Source organism: Setaria viridis, chromosome 4 (genome assembly GCF_005286985.2).
Source record: "Setaria viridis chromosome 4, Setaria_viridis_v4.0, whole genome shotgun sequence".
NCBI lineage: Eukaryota > Viridiplantae > Streptophyta > Magnoliopsida > Poales > Poaceae > Setaria > Setaria viridis.
This window is the reverse complement of record NC_048266.2, coordinates 19,238,005-19,252,597: the sequence shown is the minus strand read 5'-3', so window position 1 is coordinate 19,252,597 and position 14,593 is coordinate 19,238,005. Positions and strand designations below refer to the sequence as shown.

The following is a 14,593-nucleotide window of genomic DNA, read 5'->3' as shown; positions in this document are numbered from 1 at the left end:
CTTCTCCAACCGTTGAGTGTAACCAACCATCTTGATTACGTGTGGTCCTACTGCTGCGCCTTCTGCTAGCTTGCTCTCAACAAAGGCCTTAGACACATTGAACCTTTCAGTCCTGGCCTGTGTTTGGAACATGTCTCTAAGCGCCACGATCATATCGTGCGCCTCATGGTTTGTTTCGAACTGCATCTACAGCTCGGGTTCCATGCAAGCAAGCATAAGGCAGCTTACTTCGAGGTTAGCATCACATGCTTTCTTGTAAGCATTCTTAGCAGCAGCGGGTGCATCCTCAGCAGGTTCTTCTGGTAGTGGGTTGTCTAGAACATCTTCCTTTTTCTCAGCCCTGAGAACAATTCTCAGGTTGCAGATCCAATCCGAGTAGTTTGTTCCATTCAACTTGTCCTTCTCAAGGACCGAACGCAAAGCAAACGATGTGGTGGTGTTGCTAGGTGCCATTTAATCTACAACAAAAGTAATGCAAAATACACTAAGACAAACGTATCCATGATAGAGCAAATTACATTAAACTATTTTAACAGAATCTACTCCCACTAAAATCAATATCCCTCTATTGAAACTTAGTGATTCAGGATCCACAACTAACAAGTCCACTAGTGAGCTTTAGCATCACCGCTAGCAAACGAGGTAGATCGGTAAGCAACTTTTGCTAATCATATCACATATGACTCCTGTTGTTGGGTGACATCTCCATGTCTCGGCGCCCAACCTTTATGTCCCAAAGTCCTTAACCGTTAAGATAACCTTGTTAAGCAAACCAACCCTTATGCGTGTAAGTGTCCGACACAAACCCGTCTAGTCAAGGAAAACTAGTGGCACCCTAATTTCATAGACCCACCACTAATTGTACAAGACATGGGACGGTGCAAGTTTTAGTTGGGAGGGCATACTAACTTAAACTTTGTGAGGGATCGTTCTACTTCTAACATCACAGCATGCAGAAAGTAAAACATAAACAGAATAGCATTCACATAGTTGTGACACAGTATGGCCCGTTTTCATATGGTGATCTCCATCTCCATAGAACCTGTTCACCATGGCGATCTCCATCTCCATGTTCCATGTGCGCCATTCTCCTGGTGATGAGTCCTCCAAGAACTAGAGCATGCTATTACGCCTAATAGCTAGTAAAGAATCTAGTAATGAAGATTACATAGTTGCTTGGATCATCACAGATTGGTACGCAGACCATTAAATACAATAAAGTGACAACACATATGGCTCCAGCCGTGTTGCCGTACGCGTGACACGCAGGTCACGAATGAGTTACACACATGCATCACATACACAAGGGGGACATACTGATCACAAGATACATACATACATCCTGCAAAACAGAGTTAGGCGTCCTAACGTTCCAAACTTTGGAGGCCCGAAACTCCATCTTCCAACCCGAATTTGGGGAATCTAATTTCGCCGAAAACGGCAAGGCCGTTGAAATTCATGTGTAACTTTTTCTGTAGATCAATTTTCGTATAGAAATCGCCCCGATCCGAGATCGTACCGAAAAGTTACGGCTGATTTACCGAAGCATACGCATACGGCAAAAATCCCGACCCCGGCAGTAGATCACGTCTACTATTGCACATCTAATGCGCCTGGCGTATGACCCTGGATCTCGATTTGACCAATCATATTGATCTTCGCTCACTGCAACTGGATTTACGTGTATCACTTAACTCCGATGGCGGAAACCGACCGGTAGGAGTATGTCATTACACTACCATTGCAGCAAGGGCACGAAATCAGGACATAGATCAAACAGAGAACTCGCATATCTCCATATGCACACATCCCAAATCCAAAACTAAGCAGCTAAGGCTCTTGATACCACTGTAGGGATACGAGGTAGGCTACACTAGCGCAAATCAAAATTTTCTACCACGTATAACCAGGAAGAGCTGCCGTATAAGGATCACGGGATTACCACTCGACGCACTACTCGTGCGGAAGATGTAGATATGCGTCGGTGTAGTGAAGACGATCACGTAGTCGTACGTAGTCGATCACGTCCAGCAGCTCCCACGTGCAGCAAGATCGCCTCCGGTGCCGCGGCTCGTCGTCGGCTCATCGCGGCTCGTCGGCGGCTCGTCGATGGCTCGTCCAAGTGCTGCAGGCGCAACACCTCCAAGGTATCCACACGTGCAGGGAGGAAGCGTCGCAAGCCGGACTGCTAGATCCGCGAGTTGCAACAAGCGAGGGCGTGGGAGGCGCGGCAGGTGTGTTTCGCCAAAAGGTGTAAACCCTAGGGCGCCCCCACCCCTCTATTTATAGAGGTTCCTGATGGGCCTCTGGATCCGAGGCCCATTAGTACTCCTAAACCTAATCCAACTCGGATCAAATCCGAATTGGGCTTCCAGCCCCTTAAGTGTGTGATCCTATGGGTTCGGATACGTATAGACATGGCCCGAGTACTCCTACTCGGCCCAATAGTCGGTAGCGGCCTCTAGCAAGACGTGCCAACTCCTATACGCACACGAAGATCATATCAGACGAACCATCACAACATAATATACATGTTATTCCCTTTGCCTCACGATATTTGGTCTAGCTTCAAGCCGACCGCTCTTTCTCGATCCTGTGATTCGGAATCCCTTTGTAGGTTAACTCTTAACCGTACGTAGCATGGCCATGCATTTTCGGATCCGATCACTCGAGGGGCCCAGAGATATCACTCTCAATCAGAGAGGGGCAAATCCCATCTTGATTGACCATGTCTCATAGCATGCTTCTTGACAAACCCGAAAGCTACCTTTATAACTACCCTGTTACGGCGTAGCGTTTGATAGCCCCTAAGTAGGTCGATCCACATCTAGAATACATGCGACAATCACAGGTCTAAGGACAAAGCGTATATGTTGTTTAAAGAGAGAACTACTTCTCGTGTTGGGTCAGTCCTAACACATGTCTCCACATGTGTCCACATTATTAGTTCAACATCTCCATGTCCATGACTTGTGAAACATAGTCATCAACTAATACATGTGCTAGTCTAATATTCATGTGTGTCCTCACATGAACTCCGACTAGGGACAACTTTAGAATAACCATACAAGTAAAGAGTTTCACATACAATTCACATAATTGCAAATCAATTCAAGTAGCCTTTAATGGATATTCAATGAACACAATATACAAATCATGGATACAAATGGAATATCATCATCTCTATGATTGCCTCTAGGGCATACCTCCAACACATCTATCATGCGCTGCAACTTTGCTGCTTCCTTCTCAGTTTCGCAATCTCTGTATGCATCTCGTGTCACCTGACCAAAGTAATCAGTAGGGCCATTTTCTGCAAACTCATCTTCATCAGCCTCGCTCATTGTAGTACCTGCAAAAGCTTGGCCTGCAACCCAGTCCGGAATGGTGTGATCTTCCTCCTCCTCCTTGCCATCTTCCATTACGACCCCTCGTTCACCGTGCTTGGTCCAAACCAAATAGTTAGGCATGAAACCGTATTTAAACAAGTGGCTGTGAATAGTCCCCCAGGAATCCTTTGAATACTCCTTCTTGTTATTGGAAGCATGGACAACATACGAACCCATTCTCTGGCTTGTTCGCTTTGGCCACTTCGAGAAAATAATGCAAGCCATCAATAAACACCTTGCTCCGCCTGTCTGCATTATACATCCATTGCCGGTCCATCTGCATCGTATTACGCATGAATTTGGATTACACTTGACAATGGATTATGCGTGAAAATTGATTAAAGATCCAAACAACATGGTACAATACAACAACATGAAGATCCAAATACACATATTTAAATTAAAGATCCAAACAACATGATACAATACAACAAGCCATCCACTAGTTATTATCTACGAGGACTTTAAGCATCCTTGGACGGTGAAGATGAAGGTTCCGCTGACCCAGCCTCATCCTTAGGTTTATTTGTGCCACCGGAAATGGTAGTACTAAGTGGACGTGAAATACCCGGGACTAAGGGTGGAGCATAACGACCACCAAAAGGAGGTTCCTGACCCGCGGCAACAGCTTCTTCATGACGTTGCTGCAAATAACGAAGCATTGCTTTTTCCAGCGCGCTCTTTTTCTTTGGCTTATGCTGAGGGCCAACTATGATTTTTCTCTTGCCGAAAGAGGAACCACGATCGCCCCCACCATCGCCACTTCCTCCAGTAGCAGAAGCCATCTGTGTACAAAAATTATTACCTTAACACTGCATAAGTTGTTGAACTTGAAGACCGTGATCATCTCGCGAGCATGTCCTCAACTGGGCCGCACCGCACTTCGTCATGAAAGAGGTTCAATTCTACGTAAAAGGGGACACGGTCATGATGTTCGTATCCACTCTTTCTCGTAGAATCAAACCTCCTTCTTGACATACGTTGCTGCTCGGCGGAGAACATCCTCGCAGATATGACCACGGTATGCAAGTTCAATAAGTATGGATTTGAGAAACCTTATTGAATTTGATAAGTTCAACAAGTAGCAGAAGTCATCTATGTACAAAAATTCTTTCCTTACCACTGCAGAAGTTGTTGAACTTGAAGACCGTGATCATCTCGCGAGCATGTTCTCAACTGGGCGGCACCGCACTTCATCATGAAAGAGGTTAGATGCTACGAAAAAGGGGACATGGTCACGATGTCCGTATCCACTCTTTCTCGTAGAATCAAACCTCCTTCTTGACATACGTTGCTACTTGGCGGAGAACATCCTCGCAGAGATGAACATGGTATGCAAGTTCAACAAGTATGGATTTGAAAAACCATATTGAATTTGATAAGATAAACCGTCTAGACAAGGTAGCATCATTCTTAAACCACTGCAAGAATGCATACTATATATGACACATCAATCTCCCTCACATTCTAGCTCAAAATACCTCTCCATTTTCTACTTCATCACATTCTAGCAAATAATCTTTCCATCTCCAAAGCATAAATCAAAGCATAACACGAGGATGAAGTAGCAAACCTTCACAACACTTTTGTTGGCTGAGTGAAATTCCCACGAAAATGAGGGAAAAAACTTCGGGCAGCACCTCCCTTGCTTCGGCACCACCGGAGAGTAGGTGAAGCTCAGCTCTCTTTCAATGTGCTGGACTGGCTCGGGCTGGAGAAGGAAGAAAGTCCTCTGTCTTGGTATATAATGGGGATGAGTTTTTATCTCGGTTAAAAACTCCAACCGAGACAAAAAGGAACACCTTTTGTCCCGGTTGAAGGTTTAGTCCCAGTTGGAACCTCCAACCGGGATAAAAGGTTTAGTCCCGATTGGAGGTTCCAACCGGGATAAAAGGGTCCAACCGGGATAAAAGGGTTGACCTACCTCCAACCGGGATAAAAGGGTGCCGCCACTGACAGCCCGCAACTAGCCGTTGCAACCCGGACTAAAGGGGGGCCTTTAGTCCCGATTGCAATTACCAACCGGGACTAACTCTGCCCTCCATTTTTGCCTACCGTGGCGCATCCCCTTTTGTCCCGGGCCAACTTTAAACCGGGACAAAAGGGGGTGCATTGAAAGCCAATTCTCTACTAGTGATTTGTGGGTACCCACCAACTCCATGAGGAGGTTCAAAAGAGGTTGTTTTGGAGCAGCAAAAGAGGTGCTCCAAAACTCCACCTCCATTTGCACTACAGCTCTATGGAGTTGGCAACTCCATGAAGTTTTGGAGTTGGGGTGTTTGGCTGAATTTTTTGATGGAGTTGCTGGAGTTTAGGAGTGGAGCTGTGCCAAACAGGATCTTAGAAACGCATCTCAGCCACAGGAGACAGACAAGGAGGAGAACCAGTTGGGCAAGGAGGAGAACCAGTTGGGTCGCTCAGCAATCCCGAGCGTCGTCTCGTGTAGCTGTGTTCCACGGGGATGACGCGGCCGGCGCATCAACCAATCGCTCATGCACCGTGTTTCACGACCGCCGCGGCAGAGCATGCTTTTGCATCGACCCCCGGCAGCGTTGCAGCTTCGGCTTCGCCTGTGACGCAAATGGCCGCACAGGGCTCGTCCACACCAAGCATCGAGACACAGTACCCGTTGTTCGTGGAGGTAGTATAGCACACATGGATTTCATCATTCTGTCCCGAATGTAACCTGCCGATTTGGACATGAAGAAGAAACCACCAAATTCCTTCGTATGGCTATATTGGACATGAAGAAGAAACCACCAAATTTCTTCGTATGACTATATGAACTTTCTGGTGAGTGGTTTATCTCATACAATTCCACATACGATTTTTTTATGATATAGAGGGAAAAGAGGAAGGTGAGAGAGAATGAGGTGGCACGATAACTCACAACAACGGTTGTTTCTAGATAGAGAATGAGGTCCCTGGACGTCAGGTTAAATGTGCTTTCATTTTGAAGCACGAGTGACCGACTGTATCTTGATCGCACAGTAGCATGCATGCACCCAGGATCCAGCCAGTTCTATATATATTGGAACTCAAGACGCTAGCTCCGTGTGATGCCAAACCATCCAGTATGTCTCGTGACTCAGCGACGAGGGCGCGCGGTTCGTCGAGGCCACGGCCGACGTCACCCTGGACAGCGTCATGACGCCGCTGCAGCCGGCGCCGGAACTGCTGCGCCTGCACCCGAGCGGGGACGGTGCGCCGGAGCTGATGCTCATCCAGGCCACACGCGCTTCGCGTGCGGCTCCCTCGTCGTGGGCTTCACCGCGCACCACGTCGTCGCGGACAGCCGCGCCACCAGCAACTTCTTCGTCTCGTGGAGCCAGGCCACCCGCGGGGTCCCCGTTGACCCCGCGCCCGTGCGCGACCGCGCACCTCCTTCTTCAGGCCCCGCGACCCGCCCGCTGGTGGAGTTCGACCACCGCCACCTCGAGTTCAAGCCGCGGACCGACGTCGGCGGCATCCATGCCGGTGACGAGGAGGTGGCGATGCACAAGGTCCACATGAGCCGGGAGTTCATCTCCAAGATCAAGGCCAAGGCATCGCCGGTGGGCGCGCATCGGCCGTACAGCACGGTGCAGTGCCTGGTGGCCCACCTCTGCCGGTGCATGACGACGGTCCGCGGGCTGGACGAGCGCCAGGCACCACCTTGTTGATGGCCGTGGACGGGCGGGCGCGGATGGACCCGCAGGTGCCGGACGGCTACACGGGCAACGTCGTGCTGTGGGCGCGGCCCACCGCCACGGCGGGGGACCTGGTGACGAAGCCGCTGCGGCACGCAGTGGAGCTCGTCCACCGGGTGGTGAACCGGGTCGAGGACGAGGACGCCTACTTCAAGTCGTTCATCGACTTCGCGAGCTCCGGGGCGGTAGAGGAGGAGCGACTAGTGCCGACGGCGGACGCGGAGGAAATTGGTGATGACCCTGAACATCGAGGTGGACAGCTGGCTCGTTCTGGGAGCTGGACTTCGGCGGCGGGCAGCCCTTCTTCTTCATGCCCAGCTACCTGCCGGCGAAGGGCCTGCTCATCCTGCTGTCGTCCTTCTACGGGGACGGCAGCGTCGACGCCTATGTTGGCCTGTACAGCCGCGACATGGACACCTTCAAGAGCTGCTGTTACTACATGGACGACGACTGAGCCAATCCGTGCGCTGCTGCGCGTGCCAGCTGTGTTGTTGTCTAACTGATTGCAGCACTCCATTTGCCGGCGCATAGTGGGGTACCGGTAACTTGTAATGAAATATTTCTCTTCGTTTCTGAATGAGCAATCTGTAAAACTGCACATTTTACTACAGTTGTTTAGTAAATCGTTGAATTTACCGGAACCAAATGTTGCAAACAAAATTGACGCACAACATCACCGTACGTCCTCAGATCAGCATGCATTCTCTGCAAATCCCCCCGGGGCTAATCTTTAGGTACGGACTGTACCCACAGTCCCTTATACATGACTACATGACATCCGTTCCACAGACTAGGCGAATTCCAAATACGAACAACTAAACCCTCCATGCTGTTGAACTCCCTCAGGCTTCTCTTAAAGCAGATTCTTGATAAAAAGAACTAGTCTGCCCTTAAACATATTTGAACCCATGCTTCCTGAAGTATTCTCGAAATCCATACACGCTCTGGTCATAGTTGAACTGCAGAAGACGATACTATCGTGCTTAACAAAGAATGCAGAACCCACATCTATAAAGCATTGGACTGGCACAGGTTCATCCGGGATAATTTTGAAGGACTGACCATAAATTCAGAGCACTAACTACTTACAGGTAAAACTTTTACAGAATATTTAGTGATGTTGGGATCCACACTCTTTCCATGGCTAGCAGCCTGACAAAATAAGGAGCCAGTCATTACAAACACAGAATGAAGTAAATCGAATGGTGTGCTTGTTGGATATATAAGCACTTTTAGTTTTAATTTAATCCAGAAATAAATCATGAATACGATGAACAGATAGCAGATTAAACTAGACATGTCTACACAAGATCTAGACAAGTCTATCATTGCAAATAGAATCACACATTCTACCATACTATCCAGCGCTATCAGATTACAACAGATCATAATAGCTAGTATGGAATACATAATTTGAGATAAGAGATCGTACGTTTCTTTCTTGATGAAGATCGGCTCCTGGACGACTACCGGGTACAGCAGGCGACGACGATCAGCAGCTTGACGTTATTCGCGACGGCGAGTGACGCCCGAGTGACGAAGAGATAGACGAGCCGTGGTGAAGGAGTCGACGAAGAACTTGACGAAGTGGAGGAAGCGATCAAGCAGTCGCACAGAGCGCTTTCCAAAAACCTTATTCGCCCTCTCCCAGTGCAGGATCGCTGAAGACGACGGTTCCGGAGACCTGCTCTCCCAATCGCCGGTGCACGCTGACAATCGGGATGGAGTAGACTACGGTGGCGGCGCAGCAGCGAGAGGAGGCAAAAACCCTAGCTCGAATAGATCTGTTTTTGGTAGAGGCCGGTAGGTCGCATATATAAGAGAGCCCACGATTCTCACGTCGCGATCGTAATCTAAACCGGTTAGGATTCCATATATCTCGCTGACTTTAAGACCAAGTAACCAAAAAATAAAACGGCAAAAGGAAGCCGCACCCCCGCAAGGCAAGGGGCCGGATTTCGGCGGACCATTCATGCAGGTGCCGCGCGCTCGTGCCCACGCCCTTCGCCCAGCCCGGCCCGGCCCGGCCCAGCCCGGCATGGCGTGGCGAGCGAGCGCACGCGTGTGGAGCTCTCCTTCTCTCCCCACACACATAGCTTGAAGGAGTGGAGACAACTTCCATATTTAAGTTGGTCATCCCTCCCCTCCACTAGCAATGTGGGACTAAAGACTTGCACCACTTCACCTCTTGCCCACATGGGCCTTTGAGATTTATTTGAAATTCTGAAATTACTATGGGCTAGGCCTATTATTTCAGCAATCCCCCACCAAATCTCAAATGCCCATCAGAGATTTTGCCTGTTTCTCACTGCTGTTTATATACTAGTGTTTCAGCGAGGACTGTTAAGTTGAACTCTCGCCTAGAGCTTCAAGCTACATTCATCCATAACTTGAACAATGGACTAAGCCTTGAATTGCAAGTTTTGTGCAGACAAATTTCACTCAAAGTCGGGACTAGTACCTTGCTGCCTATAGCCTACCCCGCGGGTGGGGCATATAGGTCGTACCCCCTGGTCTCTTCATGAGCTTAATAGAGATCACCCAAGTCTCACAGACTGCGACCTTACAACAGTCGGGCTCATATAGGTATATTTTTCCAAGATGTTCTGCAGGGCAACATCTTTGCTAATTAAAGCCAACAAAATATATTAAGGCAGTAGCCAGCCTGTCATGCAGTGGTTTGAGAGTGTTGCATCATTTCTGGAGTGGGTTAGTAGGATACTCTCATGCTATCCAATGGCTTGTTCTTCCCGGATCCTACTTCACAGGATCTCTGATCACATAGGTTGGGTTACCACTATGGTGTAGCTCATATGGGTCTCATACCCATCTCCTTTGATGCACTGTCTATCACATTACGTGACAGCCCCTTTGTGAACTGATCTGCAAGGTTCTTATCAGTTGAGATGTAATCCACTGATATTACTCCGGAGTTTCTCATTTTCCTGACAGATTTCATACGTCTCTTAACGTGTCTTGATAACTTCATATTGTCCTTAGAATTGTTCACTTTGACTATCACCGTTTGATTGTCAGAATTCATAAGTATTGCCGGCATAGGTTTCTCGACAATAGGCAAGTCCATCAAGAGTTCACGTAGCCAATCAGCCTCAACTGTGGCTGTATCTAATGCTGCAAGTTCGGCTTCCATGGTAGACCTCGTTAAGATAGTCTGTTTGGATGACCTCCATGAAACAGCACCACCACCAAGAGTGAAGACGTATCCACTTGTGGCATACAGTTCATCAGCATCAGATATCCAATTTGAATCACTATAGCCTTCCAGTACCGCAGGATACCTGGAGTAGTGAATTCCGTAATCCATAGTACCAACTAAATAGCGCATGACTCACTCAAGCGCACGCCAATGATCATCTCCCGGATTAGAGGTAAACCGGCTCAGTTTGCAAACAGCATATGAGATGTCAGGCCTAGTAGCACTGGCTAAATACATAAGTGATCCAATAATCTGAGAGTATCTTAATTGGCAGGGCCAGCCCTGGGGGGGGGGCAGGGGGGCGGCTGCCCTGGGCCCCCAAATCCCAGGGGCCCCACCCCAGGTGTCAGGTAGCAGGAGGTACTCAAGTGCTTTTGGCCTTTGGGCCGGCCTAAAGCTAAAGGGCGACGCAATTAGCAGCTAATAGGTGGCAAGCTACGTACTAATTAGTAGTTGGAGTTCTAATTGGAGTTCGGACGATAGGTCACATAGGTGCGTCGTGCGCAGCAGATCGCACGCAATTAGGCAGATAGTAGATTGCGTCCTAGCCTCCTGGTACCGTAGCGCCGCCGCCGCACGCGGCACGCCGCACTACCGTAGCGCCGGCCAGGGATGCCACCGCACGCGTGCTGCGCGCCTGCGCCCGCGCTCCCAGCGCATGCACGCGCGATCCTCGTCGTGACTCGTGCCGTCGTGCGCGTGTTGTTCCTGTTCGACTGCGTCAGCACACAGGTACACTGCTCGATTACCAATTCCCCAATTCTCCATATCATTAATTATTAATTCACAAGTTATTTAATCTCAACTGATTTATAACTATTGTATATTTATAATAATTTCAGCACTGTGAGAATTGGGATATCATGTCGTCTAGAAAATATGAATCAGGCTGCGAGAAAAGGAAAAGGAAAAGACGTGTGGATGAGTTGATAGAATCACAGAGAGGAGCTATGGATAAATTTTGCAAGAGTTATCATGGCTCTAAGAGTAATACGGGCGCCTCGACGAACCCAGGTGAGTTGGCAATAGTTGTTGCGGATGAACCAACTAATGGGAATCAGGAAGAAAATGTTAACATCAACGTCGATGATAACAATGTAAGTGACTCTCAGACCACAGTAAATGCATCAGGTGCACATGCACAGTCTGCTAGTGTTGATGAGGAACCAATTTACACTTCAGATATTTATGATCCAAGAAATTGGGATAATCTTGATAATAAAGCAAGAGACATATTAGTCGAGAAAGGGCCTATAAGAGAAGAAAATATCAAATTTCCTCTAGACGCTGCCTCAAGACATTTTTCATATGCTCATTATTCTAGAAAATTAAGCAATGGAGAGGTACATGATAGAAAATGGTTAGTTTATTCAAAGCATGTTGACAAAGTTTTTTGTTTCTGCTGTAAGATCTTCAAGTCTAGCACTAGCAAGAGTCCTAGTTCCTTAGCAGGTGATGGGTTAAGAAATTGGAAGCATATCAGTGAGAAGCTTAAAGAACATGAAAATAGTGTTGAGCATATTAGTAACATGAATAGTTGGAATGAATTAAGAGCTATACTGCAGGAAAAGGAAACAATTGACAAAGAATTGCAGCAGCAAATCACAAAGGAGAAAGAACGATTGAGGCAAGTTTTGTTAAGAATAATAGCCATTGTGAAATTTCTTGGTAAACGCAATTTGGCTTTCAGAGGAAGCAGTGAGCAGCTTTACAATGATAGTAATGGTAATTTCTTAGCTTGTGTTGAGATGATTGCAGAATTTAACTTGGTAATGCAGGACCACCTTAGACGTATTCAGAATAAAGAAATTCATTATCATTATCTTAGTCACAAAATTCAGAATGAGTTGATCTCTCTTTTGGCTTCTGATATCATAAAGGTTGTTAAAGAGGCCAAGTATTTCTCTATTATCCTAGATTGTACCCCTGATGTCAGTCATCAAGAATAAATGACTTTATTAGTTTGATGTGTTAATTTGTCTGATGGCAAGATAAAAATTGAGGAGTACTTTTTGGGGTTCTTGAAGGTGGATGACACATCTGGTATGGGGCTTTTTAATGTATTGCTTGAATCTATGGAGTCCTTTGACCTAAATATTAGTGACATAAGGGGTCAAGGATATGACAATGGTTCTAATATGAAAGGAAAATACAAAGGGGTAAAAACACGGTTACTTGATATCAATCCAAGAGCATTGTATATGCCATGTGCGTGCCATAGTCTAAATCTTACTCTTTGTGATATGGCAAAATCTAGTGGGAAAGCTGTTTCATTTTTTGGAATTGTTCAACGCATATATGTGTTATTTGCTGGTTCTACGAAAAGATGGAATGTTTTGCTTAAACATGTTCCTAGCCTAACTGTGAAATCATTATCCAATACTCGTTGGGAGAGTCGAATCAAAAGTGTCAATAAGATATCAAGCTACTGAGTTAAGATCTGCTTTGTCTGAGTTACATCATGATTTTGACGTTGAACCTAAGGATAGAAGTGATGCAAAAAATTTATTTGATGCACTTGGCAGCTTTGAGTTTCTAATTGGTATAGTTATCTGGCATGATATTTTATTTCCTGTAAATAAAGTGAGCAAGAAGTTGCAATCACCAGCCATGTGCATTGACTCTACATTGAAGCAAATACAAGGTATAATGCAATACTTTGAGAATTACAGAAATGAGGGGTTTTCTTCTAGTCTGATCATCGCCAAAGGTATTGCAACGGACATGGGTGTGGAGGCATCATTCCTGAAAAACGTCGTGCTACGAGGAAGAAACAATTTGATGAAAGTAATTGCTAAGAAGAAATTCTTAAAGCTGAGAAGGCTTTTGAAGTTGAATATTTTTTTGTTTTGGTTGATATGGCAATCGCTTCTTTGAAGAACAGATTTGAAGAACTCATGGTGTTTAAAGATATATTTGGATTTTTGATGAGCTCAAGCACTTTGAAGTCATTAAATGATAATGAACTTGAAGAATGTTGCATTAAATTTGCAGAAACCTTTTCTTTTGATGGTTCATCTGATGTTGAGGTATATGATCTTATTTCTGAATTGAAGATTATGAAATTCACTTTTCCAGATGACGTAATGTCTGCTATGGAGATTTTTGAGCATGTCAGAGATGTGGATTGTTATCCTAATGTCTCCATTGCTTACCGACTCTTATTTACTGTGCCTGTGACTATCGCATCGGCTGAAAGAAGCTTTTCAAAGTTGAAGTTATTGAGGAACTATTTGAGGTCAACAATGACTCAGGAGAGGTTAAATGGTTTGGCAACATTATGCATCGAGAAGAAATTGTTGGATGAGATTGACATAAACTCTATCATTGCATCGAGGAATGTTAGAAGAAACTTTTAAGGTAATATGTATAAATAATTTGATATGAATATTGCTTTTAGATACATTTAATTATGTATTGGTAATATTTTATATATATTTGTATAATGTTTATATTAAAAGGCCCCAAATTTTACTTTCGTCCCGGGCCTCCCAAATCATAGGACCAGCCCTGTTAATTGGTCTCTACAAATTCTCTTGTTTTTCCGAAGTATCAAGCTGGGATCATAAGGTGTGGGAGAAGGCTTACTGTCCTTGAAGCCAAACCGGCTCAAGATATTTTCCACATAATGAGATTGCCTAAGAGTAATCCCATTCTCTCCTTTGATCAACTTGATATTCAGAATTACATCAGCCTCTCCCAGATCTTTCATGTCGAAATTTTGGCACAGAAATGACTTGACCTCTTTAATCACGTCAAGATTTGTACCAAAGATCAGTATGTCATCGACATACAAGCACAATATAACTCCCTCACCCCCACCATGGTGGTAGTACACACATCTATCAGACTCATTGACAGAAAAGCCTGCTGATATGAGTGTAGTATCAAATTTCTCATGCCACTGCTTAGGTGCTTGTTTCAGGCCATACAAAGATTTCAGCAATTTACACACCTTGTTCTCTTGACCTTTTATTACAAACCCATCAGGCTGATTCATATAAATTTCCTCATCCAACTCTCCATTAAGGAAAGCTGTCTTAACATCCATCTGATGGACGAGAAGACCATGTGAGGCAGCAAGGGAAAGTAATACTCGAATACTGGTCAATCTCGCAACAGGTGAGTAAGTGTCGAAGAAATCTTCGCCTTCTTTCTGGGTATAACCCTTTGTCACAAGTCAAGCCTTGTACTTATCAATAGTACCATCAGGCCTAAGCTTCTTTTTGGACACCCACTTGCAACCCACAGGTTTACAACCATACGATCGATCAACAACCTCCCAAGTTCCATTAGAA

At 45.9% G+C, this 14,593-nt stretch overlaps 1 pseudogene; it reads left to right on the top strand.

Moving 5' to 3' along the window:
* The first annotated feature begins 5,970 nt into the window (after nucleotides 1-5,970).
* LOC117853511 (agmatine coumaroyltransferase-2-like) lies at nucleotides 5,971-7,532 on the top strand (annotated as a pseudogene).
* Nucleotides 7,533-14,593: the final 7,061 nt, after the last annotated feature.